The 10741-nt window shown below is 38.0% G+C and overlaps 1 pseudogene; it reads right to left on the bottom strand.

The window, feature by feature from the left end:
- Nucleotides 1-8998: 8998 nt before the first annotated feature.
- On the bottom strand, nt 8999-9152 carry LOC125099414 (uncharacterized; annotated as a pseudogene).
- Nucleotides 9153-10741: the final 1589 nt, after the last annotated feature.

Here is a 10741-nt window from a genome sequence, read left to right as displayed (position 1 = left end):
GTAGATCCCAGAAGGTCCACTTGTTCACTTCATTACAGTTTCTGCCCAAATGTCTCCTTCTCAGATAGGCCATCTTGACCAATCTATAGAAAACAGCAACACTGTTGCTCTAATTCTTTGTCCTACTTTAATTTTCTTCCTAGCATCTATCAACATCTAACATTGTAACTTAAGTTTGTTTCTTACCCATTTCTCCCACAAGCCTCACCAACAGAGTGTTCAAATTTTTGCCAATCCGGGAGCCTGGGTGGCTCAGTGGGTTAAGCTGCTGCCTTCGGCTCAGGTCATGATCTCGGGGTCCAGGGATCGAGTCCCGCGTCGGGCTCTCTGCTCAGCAGGGAGCCTGCTTCCCTTCCTCTCTCTCTCTGCCTGCCTCTCTGCCTACTTGTGATCTCTCTCTGTCAAATAAATAAATAAAATCTTTAAAAAAAAATTTTTGCCAATCCAACCTACAAAAATTGGGCTATCAGTGAGGTTTTTTGTTTTTGTTATTGGTTTTTTTTTAAGATTTTATTTATTTATTTGACAGAGACAGAGCAAGAGAGAGAACACAAGCAGGGGAGAGTGGGAGAGGGAGAAGCAGGCTCCCCACAGAGCAGGGAGCCTGATGCCGGGCTCGATCCCAGGACCCCAGGATCATGACCTGAGCTGAAGGTGGACACTTAATGACTGAGTCACCCAGGCACCCTATCAGTGAATTTTAATATACTTTTCTCTTACTATGAATGAAGTTGATAAGTTTTTCATATTTATTTTATGCAGATTTTTCCTCATTTTAGTAAATATTGCATATTACATATTTTAGGACCGATCTTCCCCTTTTAATAAAGTGGTTACTTCTGTATTAAGTATGTGTCCTATTCCATTTGGGTTGCTATAACAAAAATATCATAGAATGTGTAGCTCAAATAACAAATACTTATTTATCAAAGTTCTTGAGGCTAGGAAGTCCAAGGGTCAAGGCATTGGTGGATTCAATGTCTGATGAGAGCTACTTCCTGGTTCATAGATGGCCATCTTCTCTCTGAATTTTCACATGCAGAAGAGGCAAGGAAATCTCTGGAGTCCTTTATAAGGACACTAATCCCAATCCTGCAGGCTCTGCCCTCATGACCTAACACCTCCAAAAAACTTCAAATACTATCACATTTGGGATTAGGTTTCAATGTATGAATATTTGGGGATATATGAGCATATAGTCTATATTAGTGTGTTAAGTATGTTTATTTATAAAGACCCTTTTCCACAAAATATTTGAGAAAGGTTTTAAAAGGCACATATAGGAAAGTACTATACTATAAATAAAAGAAAATAAAGGCTAAGAAAAAGAAGAATACTAACATGACAACCATTGGGGTAAACATAAATTACTGTATTTAAATCACACAATTTTCTATGAACATCTTAGTGTTAACAGGTATAAAATTGTCCTATAATTTGCATTTAGACACAAAGATGTCCCCAAATTATCCTCACTTCCTGGTATTCATGCCTTTGTGTAAATCCTTCTCCTTGAGTATAGGCAGGGCCTGTGACTTGCTTCTAACCAATAGAGTATGTCAAAGGTGATGCAAGGTTAGTAACCTCTGTCATTGCATTACAGAAGATTGTAACTTTGATCTTGCTAGTGGATTTTCTCTATGGACTCTTTGACTTACTGGCTTTGATGAAGTAAGTCACCTTATGGAAAGGCCCATGCAGCAAGGAACTGAGGACAGCTTCTCCTCAACCGCACAGGGGCTGAGGTCCTCAGTCCAATAGACGACAAGGTGTTGAATGCTGCTAACAATGATGGGAACTTTAGTAGATCCTTCCCCAGTCAAACCCTAGATGAGAGACCAGCCCAGCCCTGATTAGACCTGATGGCAGCCTTGTGAGAGACCCTGAAGCAGAGGACTGAGCTAAGCCATCCCAGATTCATGACCAAGAGAAACTATGACCTAATAAATGAGTAATTTTTTAAAAGATTTTATTTATTTATTTAGAGATTGAGAGAGAGAGAGAGAGAGAGAGTGTAGAGAGCAGGGGGAGGGGCACGGGGAAAAGGAGAGAGAGAATCTCAAGTGGGGCTTGATCTCAAGACCCTGAAATCATGACCCGAGCCGAAATCAAAAGTCAGACACTTAGCTGACTGAGCCACCCAGGCGTCCCTATAAATGAATAATGTTTTAGCCCTTTAACAAATGACTGATATTTTAAGTTACTCGGTTTGGGGGTAATATTGTTACACAGCAATATATAACTTATAAAACTACAGTGTAAGAAATACCACATTTCATTATTTTTCTCAATTAAATTAAATCCTTTGGGCTCTTATCTATCAGGGTTGGTAATTCAATCATAGTTATTTTTAGAGGGCCCTACCTCATTCGTTATAAAAGAACCTAAGGCTTATGTAACTTAGGAAAACTGATGTGGAGAAGAGAGTTATAAGGAGTCCTCAGTCCATTGATCTGCTGCTGAAACACACATTGTCCCTCCTTACACTCCATTCAAGGGTGGTTGCCTCTGCTGAAGATAGCATCTACTCCCTCTGCTGAATTTGGCAGCTGGAATTTTCACTACAGGGAAGATTATAGCTTAGTGCTCAGTCCGCAGATACACAGAAAGCCACGCTCAACAACATTCCTGCCGCATCCAGGCCACTGTGAAAAAGCAGAATGAGGAGCCCCACATCTAGAGGACCTAGCACAGCCTAACTGCCCATTCTGGATATAATCCATCTCTGCTCCAGTCCCTTCTCTCTTAATATGGGAAGTTCTCATCTTTTAGGCCAACTCAGCAAGTCTCCAAAAACAATGTTTTCTTAACTAGGTGAGGGAAGCCTAGACTCTACCAAATAGAACACAAAGTCCTGACCCTCCCCTCTCCAACCCTCAGACTCTTCCCGAGAAAGTGAGGAAGATTCTTTTGTGGAGATTCTCATTCTTTTGTGAAGATTCTATAGCAATTTAAATAATTTAATGTAAATAATTATTTAATTTAATAAATTTAATAATAATAATTTAATAATTATTTAATTATTAATTATTTAATTTGTCATTTAGGTTGCTAACCACACCATCAGGGCAAGATGAAAACACTTCATCATGAAGTTCTCACTATTGTGAAAGATTCTGTTTTCACAAAACAAAACAAAGCAAAACAAACAAAACAGCACTCTTCTTAGCTCTAAATTCTACAGGAGATTTTCTTTTTAAGAATAAAAAGGAAATAAAAGGAGGAATAAAAAGACATAAAAGGGACACAGTATTGCGATTTGTAAGTTCTGGTCTAATTAAAGTCCAGCAGTAAGTGAAACCCTCATGTCAGTGACCCTGGGCCTCTGTTCTGGTGTAGTATTTTGAGATAAGGAGAAAACTGAATATTGTGGTAAAAACCATATTGTGGAGGGACTTGCTGGCACTATAAAAGGGATAGATTAAAACTGAACCAAAAGTAGACATTTATATTTCACAAATTAAAAAAAAACTGTACTATTTATCACTGTGGTCTCGGCTGCTCTAATTTCTGATGCTCCTTTAGTTTTTTTTTTTTTTCTCTGAAATGCATTGGACAACATTACAAATTGTCTACTTCGCCAAATCTGGGTTCTTCCACAAAGATATGAATTTAGTTTTTCAGCAGTTCAAATATTTCCTCCCTTTTTCCTTCTGCCATTATCTCTGATAATGCTGTATTAGTTAATCCTCCCACTCAAAAGCAAAGAAAGACAATCCAAAGACTTCCTCCTCCAACTTACTTGGAGGAAAGAATAGAAACAATACTATCAACTCCAGCTGGGGCAGCAAAATGCCAAGAAGCTTTTCTTAGATTTTTGAATTCTGTGTGACTGTCACTGTAGGTGCTTTCCAACAATTTGGTTTTATTTTTCTTGAATTTTGTTTTTGCTACAAAAACCTTCAATTGTCTAACACTGGTGACATTTAGTAATCTTAGCCAAGTTTCATTCCAATTCAGTCGCCTGGAAGGTTTCAGTGACCCTGGAATAAGCTTTTGTAAAACTTGTTTTGTGCAATGGGAAATTGCTCAAGGAAGTATGAGTCAGTCCCCCCCCCCTTCCAGTAAAACAGATTGATTTATTTCTTTTTATTTCAAGATGGAAACAGAAAGCAAACCAAAAAAAAAAATGACCATCACCCTTGCTCCTACTGCAGAACAAGTTAAATCTGCAGCATTGTAAAAAGCCGTGTTTGCCTCAGGGAAGTATCTGTCTCTGACAGTACCCAAGGTCATTGTAGCTGGTAAGCTGGCAAATTTTTTACTTTAAAAATTATTCCCTTAATATGTATTAAGAAAGTATGACAATGTATTAACCAACATTTCATGGATATTATTATTTCAGATTAGGCTAAACAAAAAAGCTCCAAGAAAAATATGAAATAAATGATAACACAATTGTCATGCGAATCCTGAAAGTGGTACATGAGCAATGGTGTACAAACAGTTGATGGTTAAGAAACATTGTCCAATTAAAATATACAGGGATTTATCTGGATAGCTCAGTCGGTTAAACGTCAGACTCTTGGTCTCGTCTCAGGTAGTGATCTCAGGGTCATGAGATTGAACCCCATTTTGGGCTCCGTGCTCTGCTTAAGACTCTCCCTCTGTCCCTCCCCTCCTCTCTCTAAAATAAATTAGTCTTAAAAAAGAAAAAAAAAAAGACGAAACTGTTTTGAAACCAGGATCCCTCCTAAGCTGCTCTGAGCTTTAGGCAAGTCCACAAACCTCTCTGAAACTCAATGTCTTCATCTGTAATTTAAGGAGAGTTCCTACCTTAACAGTTTTTTTGAGAGAAACCAGCTACTGAGTTTAAATCAGAGTTTTATAGTGAGCATAGTGTGTACTCATTAAATGGTAGACATCTTTATCTGATTCCTCGTGACTCTGTTTATTGTCAATTATCTTAAGTAAAAATCTTGTAGCCACAAAGCCAGTAACCAGCTCTCCTGCCCAACATTAGTGTCAGAAAATACTGGTGCCCCTGAGAAACAGGGGACCTAATGAATAGGGCACTGTTTCAGGAATCAGGATATCTGGCTTTCATCCTGGACTTACTGCAGCCAGTGACTTAACTTACAAAGCAACTATGAAAACAAGCCCTGTGCCTGAAAAAATAAACCATCTCACTCTTTTCTTGATATGTTTGATTGCCATGGGATTGTTTTCAGAATTAGGGGAATATGGCTCAAGTTCAGTTCAGGTCCACAAACTTTTTTTTTTTTTTTTTTTCAGGACTTGAGCTGTGTCAGGCACTGTGCTAGTTCTTGGATATAAAAATGAATAAGGCAAGATTCTTGAGCTTTCATCCACTCATTCAATAAATGTTTATGGAATACCTAGTACATAATAGTAACCTTGTAAGGCCTGAGGAATCAAACAAAAAGAGTTACTGCATTGAAGGAATTTATAATATAAAGTTATAGACAGTGATGTATTAATACATGTTTAAGAACTAGCTCACTACAAAATAAATTTTAAAAGTGTGCATGTATTAAATTTTATTAAGATAAAGAATGTGTAGCCAGAATTTATAGATAATAATATACACTTTATTGTGAAGTCATTATAGCCAGTCAGTTCTCACTAAATGATTTTGTTGATTTTTGTAGAACTTTTAAATCCATGGCAGACCTATGGTTGTAATTGACAAATGAGTGTGGTTACACCTGAATGTTGGTTAATATTTTAAGTTAAAGATTAAGGTGAAGTGGAACAAAGGAGAAGGATGTCACTTGTATTTTTTAAAAAAATTTTATTCATTTATTTATTTGAGAGAAAGAGTGAGCAAGAGTGAGCAGAGCACAAAGCCTGGGAAGGGGCAGAGGAAGAGAGAGGAGCAGACTTCCCAGTGAGCAGAGAGTCTGACTTGGGGCTCAATCCCAGGACCAAAGGCACACACTTAACCAAATGAGCCACCCAGGGACCCCATTTTAATTTGTTTATACTATTAATATTCTTCTTTATCACTATATATATATATATATATGTATTTTTTTTTTTTTTTAGAAAGAGAGAGCATGAGAGAGAGAGAGAGAGAGAGACTGAGAATCCTAAGCAGGCTCCATGCTCAGTGCAGAGCCTAATGCTGATCTCAATCTTACAACCCTGAGACCATGACCAGAGTTGAAACCAAGATTTGGACAGTTAACCAACTAAGCCACACTGGCACCCCTCTTTATCACTTTCTTAAGTCTAGAGAGAAGGAAAAGAACAATATTAACCCTTATTGTAGCATTTTCTTATATCTGTGATAAAAATACTGCCAGTATTGCCACTTTTGCTTCTAATATGATTTTCCTAAATATGGGGTTGGAAAGAGATTATATATTATTTCCACCATATAAATAAGATAGAGGTAAATAACTTCAAAAACATAAATAGTAGTAAAAGTCACTAAAATAAGAAGTTAAATTTATTACCTATTTTTTTTTAAGATTTTATTTATTTATTTGACAGACAGAGATCACAAGTAGGCAGAGAGGCAGGCAGAGAGAGAGAGAGAGAGAGGGAAGCAGGCTCTCTGCTGAGCAGAGAGCCCGATGCGGGGCTCGATCCCAGGACCTTGAGATCATGACCTGAGCCGAAGGCAGAGGCTTTAACCCACTGAGCCACCCAGGCGCCCCTATTATCTATTTTTAATATAGTTTATTTCATTATAAGTTATAAGATAATAAGCATTATAAAGCCAACATTATAAACCCAACACGGGGCTTGATCCCAGAACCCCGAGGTCATGACCCAAGCCAAAAGCAGACGTTTTACCGATTGAGCCTCACAGATGCTCCTTTAATTTAATTTTTAATAATGGTGTTTAAGGAGTGCCTGGGTGGCTCAGTGGTTAAGCTACTGCCTTTGGCTTGGGTCATGATCTGGGAGTCCCAGGATCAAGTCCCACTCAGGATCCTTGCTCTGACCTTCCTCCCCTTTCATGTTTTCTCACTCTCTCTCTCTCTCTCTCAAATAAATAAATAAAATCTTTTTAAAAAATTGTGTTTAGGGGCGCCTGGGTGGCTCAGTGGGTTAAAGCCTCTGCCTTTGGCTCAGGTCATGATCCCAGAGTCCTGGGATCGAGCCCCACATTGGGCTCTCTGCTCAGCGGGGAGCCTGCTTCCTCCCCTCTCTCTCTGCCTGCCTCTCTGCCTACTTGTGATCTCTGTCTGTCAAATAAATAAATAAAATCTTTAAAAAAAATTGTGTTTAACAACTGGCTTACAGCATTTTAAAAAATAAAACCATCTATTCTTTTGAGCTAGTATAAGCTAGCTCCAGCACTCTTGGAAATGTTATAAGGTAATATCTTGAAATATTCATATTTGTGGGGTTTTTTTCTTTTCTATACTTTCTTGTACTTGATCTTTTCCCTGTAACTCAGAACTGTTGCCTTAAGAAGAAGCATGGCTATTTTAGTGAACAAGGAAAAAGGTCCTTATTATTCATGGTAGATTGAACACATGTGTTCACCACAGGTTTCTCTTGGAATCCCTATGAAGACATAAACAAGAAGAGCCAAGAGAGTGGGAAAGGAGAAAATATAACAAAATTTGAAGCATGGAAGTAGATGAACAAGTGATGAACAAGTAGATGAACAAGTGAGAATGAATATTTCAGTCTAAAGAAAGTTAAAATCTGAACTTGCAGAGGTAAAGTTAATAACAACAAACTGATTCATGGCTGTGGAATCCCAAAGGCTCAGGAATTTGAAGATAAAATTGAAGGAAATCTCTGAGAAAGTAGAATCAAAAAATAAAAAAGAATGGGAAATAGAAAAGAAAAGAAAATTAAAGACAATTCAACATCTAAATAATAAAAGTTTCAGAAAGGAAGGATAGAGAAAACAGAGGGGGAGATGATCAAAGTAGTAATTCAAGAGCAATTCCCACAATTGAAAGACATGAGTTTCCAGAGTAGGAGCACTCATTAAATGCTAAGCACAATAGATTTAGAAAGACCCACACCAAGGCATCTCATATGAATTTTTATTTACAAGAGACAAAAAAAAGTTCCTAAACATTTTCAAAGAGGGAAAGGGAGGCCACAAACAGAGCTAGAATTAGAAAGGAATTCTCTTTCCAGCATACAGAAGACAACTAATCAATGTCTTCAGAATTCCAAGGAAAATAGTTTCAACCTACCATTCTATACTCAGCCAAACTTTCATTCAAGAGTGAGGATAAAATAAAGACGTTTGTAGATGTCCACGTTTTTAAAGATTGTATCTAACATGTATACTGCAGAATGTGTTCCACAAAGCAAGAGAGCAAAATAAGAAAGAAAGATATGACACCTAGAAAATAGGAGATCCAACATAGGGAGGAGAAAGAATCCTCAGGACAGGGTTGGAGATCCCAGAGCCATATTTGAATATTGGTAGGGAAAAATCTATTCCTGTTGGGACTGGACAGCAGAAGGCTTCACAAGGGATGTTGCCATGAGATAAATAAATTAAAAAAAAACAACCTGATGCATTTGAAAATTATGAGAGGAAATTTATAATTCTGGAGGAATTTTTGAGGATGAATAAGTTATAGGAACATAGAAAACTGAGCAAACAATAAAGATAATTATTAATTCCAAAAGAAAAAATTGTAGAAGAAAGGAAATACAATCATGGATGTTATTTAGGAAGATGGAAACAAGTACCAGAAGAATATTCAGCTACCATAATGGAAAAAATGTTTTGTTTTAAAAGTGGGAATTGAGAGTAGTGGAGGAGGAACAATGTAGTGTTTTACTTCATTGTAAGTATTATAGTAGTATTTAATTTTTAAAGCTCAGTACAAAAATAAGCTATTGTTTTAGTTTTTATTTTATTTTTTAGGTTTTATTTAATTTATTTATTTGAGAGAGAGAGAGAGAGATAGCATAAACAGGGGGAGGAGCAGAGGGAGAAGCAGACTCCCTGCTGAGCAGGGAGCCTGTTGCCAGGCTCCATCCCAGAACCCTGGGATCATGACTTGAGTGAGCCAAAGGCAGACGGACGCTTAACTGACTGAGCCATCTAGGTGCCCTGATAAATTATTGTTGTAAATAAAGAAGTAAGAGGCACCCAATTGTCTTCTTTTAGTTTTTTTCAAATAATCTTTTTCAATTAGCAATAATTGCGCCTCAGATAAACCTCATTGGCTACGATACTGCCACTGCACAAAGCTTGAAAATAGAATTCTATTTTGAAAATAGAGAGAATGCAGTGAGGAAAGTGATAGTGGCGTGTGAGGGAAAGCTTCAACCATAATGGTATGGTGTACTGGAGAGTGATAATTACCACCACTGTTACAAAAATAATCATACCCTTCACTGTTACAAAGAAAAACCAGAAGGGGTTGCCTGGGTGGTGCAGTTGGTTAAGTGGCTGACTCTTAGTTTTGGCTCAGGTTGTGATCTTAGGGTCATGAGATCGATCCCCACATTGGGCTCTGCACTCAGCATGAAGTCGGCTTAAGACTCTCTCAACCATATGGTTCCTGGGTGGAGAAGTTGGTTGGGTATCTGTCTTTAGTTCAGGTCATGATCCCAGAGTCCTGGAATCGAGTCCCAAATCAGGCTCCTCGCTTAGTAAAGAGCCTGTTTCTCCCTCTGCCTGCCACTCTCTTTCTCTTTCCCTCTGACAAATAAATAAATAAAATCTTAAAAAAAGGGGCGCCTGAATAGCTCAGTGGGTTAAGCCGCTGCCTTCGGCTCAGGTCATGATCCCAGGTCCTGGGTTCGAGCCCCGCATCGGGCTTTCTGCTCAGCAGGGAGCCTGCGTCCTCCTCTGTCTCTGCCTGCCTCTCTGCTTACTTGTGATTTCTCTCTGTCAAATAAATAAATAAAATCTTAAAAAAAAAAATCTTAAAAAAAAAAAGTTTCCTTCTTCCTCTGCCCCGCTCCACTTTATTTTTTTTTTAAATTTTATTTATTTATTTGACAGAAAGAGAGATCACTAGTAGGCAGAGAGGCAGGCAGAGAGAGAGGGGGAAGCAGGCTCCCCACTGAACAGAGAGCCGGATGCGGGCCTCAATCCCAGGACCCTGATATCATGACCTGAGCCTAAGGCAGAGACAACGCACTGAGCCACCCAGGAGTCCCTGCCCCACTCCACTTTAAAATAAATCTTAAAAAATTATGAAACATTTATGAGGTACTAGTATTTCTTTAAAAAAAAAAAAAGAAGAAAAGCAAGGGGGAATTGTGGACCCTTATAATAAGGGTACTCAACCCCCTCTGGGGTTTGTGGAGGATTTCCATACAAGCTTACAGTTCAGCCAAAGAGACAGATTATGAGCAGATAATTTCAACACAGGTGGTAAGTAGAAATGATAGAAGTATACATAAAGGGGCTTGGAGCACAGATTGAGCATTTAGCCCAATCTGCATATATCAGGGATTTCTGGAGGAAAGAATGGTTAAAGATGTGCAGGAGGGTAATGAAAGATGTGGAACAATCATCAAATATTTCTGAAAGGTTTTGAACCTTTACATGCATAAGTTGGAAGGTTCTAGACAAATGTTTTAACCCGATAATCAGAATCATATATGGCTTTAATATTTTAATATCTCTTTATAGATTTGGTAAAAAGGGGAAAAAAAGATCAAATAATAGTAATGTTTATAACTAACTAGTATGGAAAAACCTCAATTTATTTGAGCATTACCATATTTCTTTCTTTCAAGTTATATTCCTTCTCTTGCCCTGGAGTTATAAGAAAGTAGGAGAATGCGGGGTATTTGGAAATTTTCACCCTAATCATATTCTTTTTTT

The sequence above is a fragment of the Lutra lutra genome, chromosome 4, assembly GCF_902655055.1.
Source record: "Lutra lutra chromosome 4, mLutLut1.2, whole genome shotgun sequence".
Classification (NCBI taxonomy): Eukaryota; Metazoa; Chordata; class Mammalia; order Carnivora; family Mustelidae; genus Lutra; species Lutra lutra.
Note: the sequence above shows the minus strand (reverse complement) of the source record. Positions and strands in the feature narration are given on the sequence as shown.